Here is a 6,000-nt window from a genome sequence, read left to right on the forward strand (position 1 = left end):
TCATCACAGCAAGAAAACCTTAACTGAGACTCCTGCAGACACTAACCTGACATGCAGTCATCCCCAACCATAGTGAGGTCACCTGGTAAGACCTTGGCTGAGGTGCTCATGCAACACAGGACCCAGGCAGATCTGAGTACTGTACAGGTGGGGATGGAGGGGTGTTGGTGATGTCCTTAGAAACAGCATCCTCATGGGGTTACCCCTTTGCCTGTGTTCTTGATGTTGGCTCTCAAAAATTCTGTCCACTGGTGGCTTACTGAGCCTGGTCTGACTTCAGGACTCAAGCAGTGTTAATACTAGGGGAATGAGGTAAAATTGCTCACCAACTTCAGACTTCAATGGGTTTCCTTGCTTTGTAATGTTTGGTTGTATAAGAGATGAAATTGTGGGAGAGAAAAGCCTCTCCTTCAGGAAGTCAATGGGCCATCTATAGGGATTCAGGGCAATGTGGACATTTTGGAACCAAAACCACAGACACCAGGAGAAAAGACATAAAAAGGAACACTGTTTAGAGTCCTTCAATATACCTACCCTGCTGACTTCATAGACACCTTCCAGCAAGAAGGTGTTCCCAAAACCTACATACCTCCAATAATACTAACAGATTTCTGAGCTCATATACTCAGTGTCCAAAAAGGACAGCTGCTTGCCTGATTGACATTTTTTACTAGGAGCTACTTAGGGGAGTACTCTGGGCAGAGTTAGGGGCACATTCACCTAAGAGGCTGGCTTATCCCCATATGTCCACACTGTGTGCAGATGACTTCCATACAATTTTGAGAACAACGAAGATAGCTTTAGAGCAAAGGAACTCAACATCCCATGGCCTGTCTAGCTCTCTTGTGTGTGTGGGACATGGGGTGCACTGTTTCTTTAAGTCATGTCATTTGAGGGGATACAAGTAGGAACATCACATTTTAGAGGGATGTGTATGTGCACAGCAAAATGTGGCTCACCAGTAAGTGATTCTTGGATCTCTGTCAGCCTGTGGGATCATTTTATCCTTTGTTGCCACAGTGCTTGACTGAGGAAAGACACTGGACTGTAAGAAGTATGTTTTTTTCTGCCTGCCGCTGGTCTTGTCCCTCCGCTGTGCCTGCCCCAATTAATGCACAGAGACTCTGTATTTGATATTATGCTGTTGGCCAGGTGCTAGTTTCTTATCGGCTAGCTCTGTCTTAATTATTAACCCATTTCTATGTATTTCCATGTGGTCTTACCAAGAGCGGAGGAACGGCGGTTCTGTTCTCTCCAGGCTCTCCATCCTGACTCCTCCTTACTACTTCCTCTTCCTCCTTGTCTCCTAGTCCCTCCTATCTTCCTTTCCTATTGGCCAACAGTGCTTTATTTATTAACCAGTATGAGAAACCAGATAAAACAACACTGTCAAACCTGGGTTTCTCATGTTCCTAGACACCGAGGGCTGTGGGCCCCTGGGCCCCTGAAGATGATGTCACCTATTAATCTACATGCATTTCAGAATATACATCTAATATTTTAGGTTATATTCTTACATTTAAAAAGTGTGTGTATATGTTCATGCATGTACATTCCATGACACACATATGTGATTATTAGAGAACAACATGGGGACTGTGTTCTGTTCTCCCAACACATGGGTTTCAGGAACTATACTCAGGTCAAAAGGTTTGGGCACACATTGCCTTACCATCATGTCTTTCTTGTGATTCCCTGGTCTTGCATTTCCATGTGTTCTCTCTCCCAGAATCCCTCTGCTCCATAATCATCAGAGGAAAGCTTATCAACGTTGACTTAAGACATCTCCTGTGACTTGTAACTTCCTGGCATTGATGCCCACTGGATGAAGAGACTTGTTCCAAATGAAACTCTACTTTCACTAATGAATGACTACACTGCATACCTCATTCACAAATTTATTTCTTTCACACTTTTGGAGGCTGAGTGCCCAAGCACCATATTTTCAGTTCCCTGTAGGACTACATATGGCAGGGTGACAGTACACCAAATTAAGACAGGGAATGAGAGAGAATCTTAGGGGCTATGACTTCTATGAAATGCCTTTAAAACTATCGATATTAGAAGTTCTTTGATATTTTCATGCAGTTTGTTGTCATCACCTTCACCTCTTTTCCACCAAGTCTTCCCAGATCTACCCAAACTTCCACACTTGTCTCAATTTGTGGCCAACATTTTCTTTCTAATCCCTTCAAGAACAATTTGTGTTGCCACAATTTTTTAGATGCCTGCACACCCAAGAGCAGGTGCACATTTGAAGCCATGACAATTCAGACAGCAAATGCAAAAACTGTGCAGGCTCAGTGAAAGACCTGCTCCATTAAAGGCCATTTTGGGACTCGAGATTCAGCTTAGACTCTAATGGTGCTTGAAGCACAAAAGTGAGTGCCTGATTTCAGTGAGAAAGATCAGGCAATGTGGCTTATCTCAGGACCCAAATTTTGGTGAGGCAGAAACTGATAGGCAGGCTGGTTGAGATCACTGTCCAGCAAGCCCAGGCAAATCATGAACTTCAATCCAATAGAAAGACTGCCTCCACAAACAAGGTGGCCATGTCTTAAAGCATATGTAGAAGTCTAACAATTGCTCATTTCAGCTTGGGCACATGTACTCCCAAAACATGTGTCTCCTCACATAGGCCATTCATGGAAACAAAACAGACACATATAGAAGATCTTCTGAAGGAAAACTGGCCTTATTTTACATCTGCCTCCACAGCCCCATGTCCACATATCTCATCAACTATTCACAGGACAAAGCTTCTCTCTTGTGAGCATTAGGGGACACAGTCAACCATAGCCATCACTTCTGAACGATGTATACTATTCCTGGAGAGCATGCCAAAGATATGGAGAAAGACAGAACACAAAATAAAAGTCAAAGGCTGCCAGTCTCCAGACATGAGGCTGTCCTTTAAGGTGATCAAGTGCATTGTGACATCTTAATTAAACAATGAAGAGACTAATTCCTGATGCTTCCTGGAACTGCTCACCAAATAGTCAGACTCAGGATGGACAACTGATCTTTTAAGATCCAATAGTCCAGATCACAGTCCCCGTACCTCAAGACAGGGCTCTAGAGTTCTAATTGGGTCTTTGTGCAAAGATTGTCTTACCATTTCCAATGGACACACCCTGACCATGTTAACACATTGGTGATATCTGAAGGCAAAGGAAAAGGAGAATAATCCACCAGAGTCCCACAGGGAAATGAGCTGCTCTTCTTGCTGTGTGGAGAACGTGACAGCTCCTCCAGCAAAAGGACATTATACCCTAAGAACTCTTTATTCCTGACTTTGTCCTTTTCCCAGACAGCCTAGCACTTGTTGCTATTCTTCCGAGAAGAGAGCAGAGAAACCACACATTTCTCCTCCCCTAGGCCCTTGGGTGCCCATTGCCTCAAATCTAATCTGTGGATCCTAAGAAAGATGTAGTCCTTCAGGAATCTGTGAGGTAAGGCTGGTCTCCATTACCAATCAGGAAGGTGCTCTATTGCCCTGATGGTCCCTTCCAGGGGGAGAATATTGTACTTGTGGTCAGAAAATGTTGATTCTCAAAACCTCACCCTTTCTTCCCCTTTCCCATGTTATAGTCTGCAAATCTGTTCTCATTTGCATGGCCAGAGTCCAACAAAAGAAAAAAAAAAGGATAACTTTCATATGGGCCAAAGTTTGTCCTTTATACCTGTTAGTCATAGCCTCAGGACAATAATAGATTAATAGAAATAGGTTCATATATAAGAGAAAGCTAGCCAGTAATATGCACGAGCCATTGGACAAATAATTATAATTTAATATTAGCCTCTGATAATTGTTTCATAAGCTGCCATGGGACCTAGTGGGTTGGACAGAATGAGGTGCAATGGGACCAATTGAGATAGAGAAAAACTTCCAAGTACTCTCCTGTCTTACTGAAAAGTTTCAGTTTTGCATATCACTACATCATGGGGTCTCTTTTATTAGTTGTTGATCTTAGTTTTTGTGTTAATGAGTTCTATTCAGGCAGTTGTCTCTTGTGCCAATATGTAGGATGAATGATGAAAATGCAGAAACAGGATTTAGGGTTCAAGTTGAAGATGAGAAAAGCATAGCAGTCAACCACTAGAGAGTTCTTACCTCTCCAAAGGCTTGGGTGACCTTTTCTTCAGCTTGACTGCACACTGAACACAGTGTACTGTCTACACCTGACTTATATTCCTCTCTAGTTGTGGAATGTGTACTACCAGTGCCTGTCCTATATGTCTGACTCCTGTGGCTAGCTTTGCACTCTTATCATCAGTTAAGCTTTATCTGTTAGATCATAAACAAAATATCACCACACCAATGTGTTCAAGGCTATGCCTCAATTTTCTCTTATGTATCCGCTTTTATGTTGAGTTCTTTGATGGACTTGAATTTTGTGCAGGGTGATAGGATTATTCTTTGCATATAGGAAGGGTACGGATTTCTTTGTATTAATCGTGCATCTAGACACTTTGCTGAATGTGTTTATTAGCTCTAGATGTTCTCTGGTGTAATATGTAGAGTTACTTACTTAAACTGTCATACCATATGCAAATCACAATGCTTTGACTTCTATTTTTCCAATTTGATCATCAGTAGACTTATTGCTGATGGTAAGAATTTTACTACTATATTGCATATGTATGTAGAGTATGGGCAACTTTGTCTTGTTCTTCGTTGTACTGGAATTTCTTTGAGTTTCTCTCCATTTAAGTTGATGGTGGTTTCTGACATGCTGCTAGCTGTCTTTATAAGGAATTTCCCTATATTCCCAATCTATCTAGGATGATTATCATGAAGGGGTGTTGTATTTTGTTAGTGGACTTTTTTTTTTTTTTGCATTCATTGAGACAAGCATATGGTTTCTGTCTTTCTGTCTATTTATGTGGAGGATTACATTTACTGATTTTTGTATGTTGAACTATCCCAGCAAATCTGGTACATGTTTTTGGATTCAGTTTGCAAGTAGTTTATTGAGTATGTTTGGGTCTATGTATATAATGGAAATTGTTTTGTGATTCTGTTTTATATTTTGTTTTTATGTCATTTGGATATCAGGGTAACTGTGGTCTCACATGATCAATTGGCTATGTTCTTTCTGTTTGTATTTTATGGAATAATTTGAAGAGCATTGGTTACTTCAAGTCTTCTTGGAAATTCTGGCTGACTTCTGTGGTAAAACCATCCAACCTTGTTTTGTTGTTGCTATAGTTGTTGTTTTTAAATGGGAGATTTTAATGACACCTTCTATTTCCCTAGGGGTTATAGGTCTACTTAGATTGTTTATCTGGATTTTTATTTACCTTTGGTAATTGTTACCTAATGAGAAAATAATCTGTTTCTTTGAGATTTTCTATTTACCAGAGTATAGGTTTTTAAACTCTGCCCTTGTGATTCTCTGGATTTGCTCACAGTTTGCTGTTCTATGTACCCTTTAGTTTCAGACTTTGTTTCCTTGGATCTTTTCTCTCTCTCCTTTTACTTAGTTTGCTTGAAGGTTTGTCTCCATAGTGGAGTTTTAAAGAACTAAATCTGTTTCATTTATTTTTTGTATTGTTCTCTTTGTTTCTGTTTTATTTCTTTCAATCTTGAGTTTGATTATTTTTTGGCAACTGTCCCTCCTGGGTCCTCCTGGGTCCACTTTTTTTTTTCCTAGAGCTTTCTAATGTGCTGTTAAGTGCCTAGTATGAAATCGCTCCAATTTTCTTTTTGTAGGCCCTTAGTTATAGAATCATTCTTCTCAGCACCCCTTCCACTGTGTCTCATAAATTTGGTGAATTTAGAATGCCTTAAATGTCTTTCTGAATTTCACCATAATGCATTTTCTTTTTTCATTCTTCCTATTTTTTTTGGCTTTTCAAGACAGGATTTCTCTGTATAAACAATCCTAGATAATCCTAGATGTCCTGGAACTTGCTTCGTAGACCAGGCTGGCCTGAATCTTCAAGAGACCTACCTGCCTCTGGCTCCCAGTGGAGTGCTGGGATCAAAGACATAAA

This window comes from Phodopus roborovskii, unplaced genomic scaffold, assembly GCF_943737965.1.
Source record: "Phodopus roborovskii unplaced genomic scaffold, PHOROB, whole genome shotgun sequence".
NCBI lineage: Eukaryota > Metazoa > Chordata > Mammalia > Rodentia > Cricetidae > Phodopus > Phodopus roborovskii.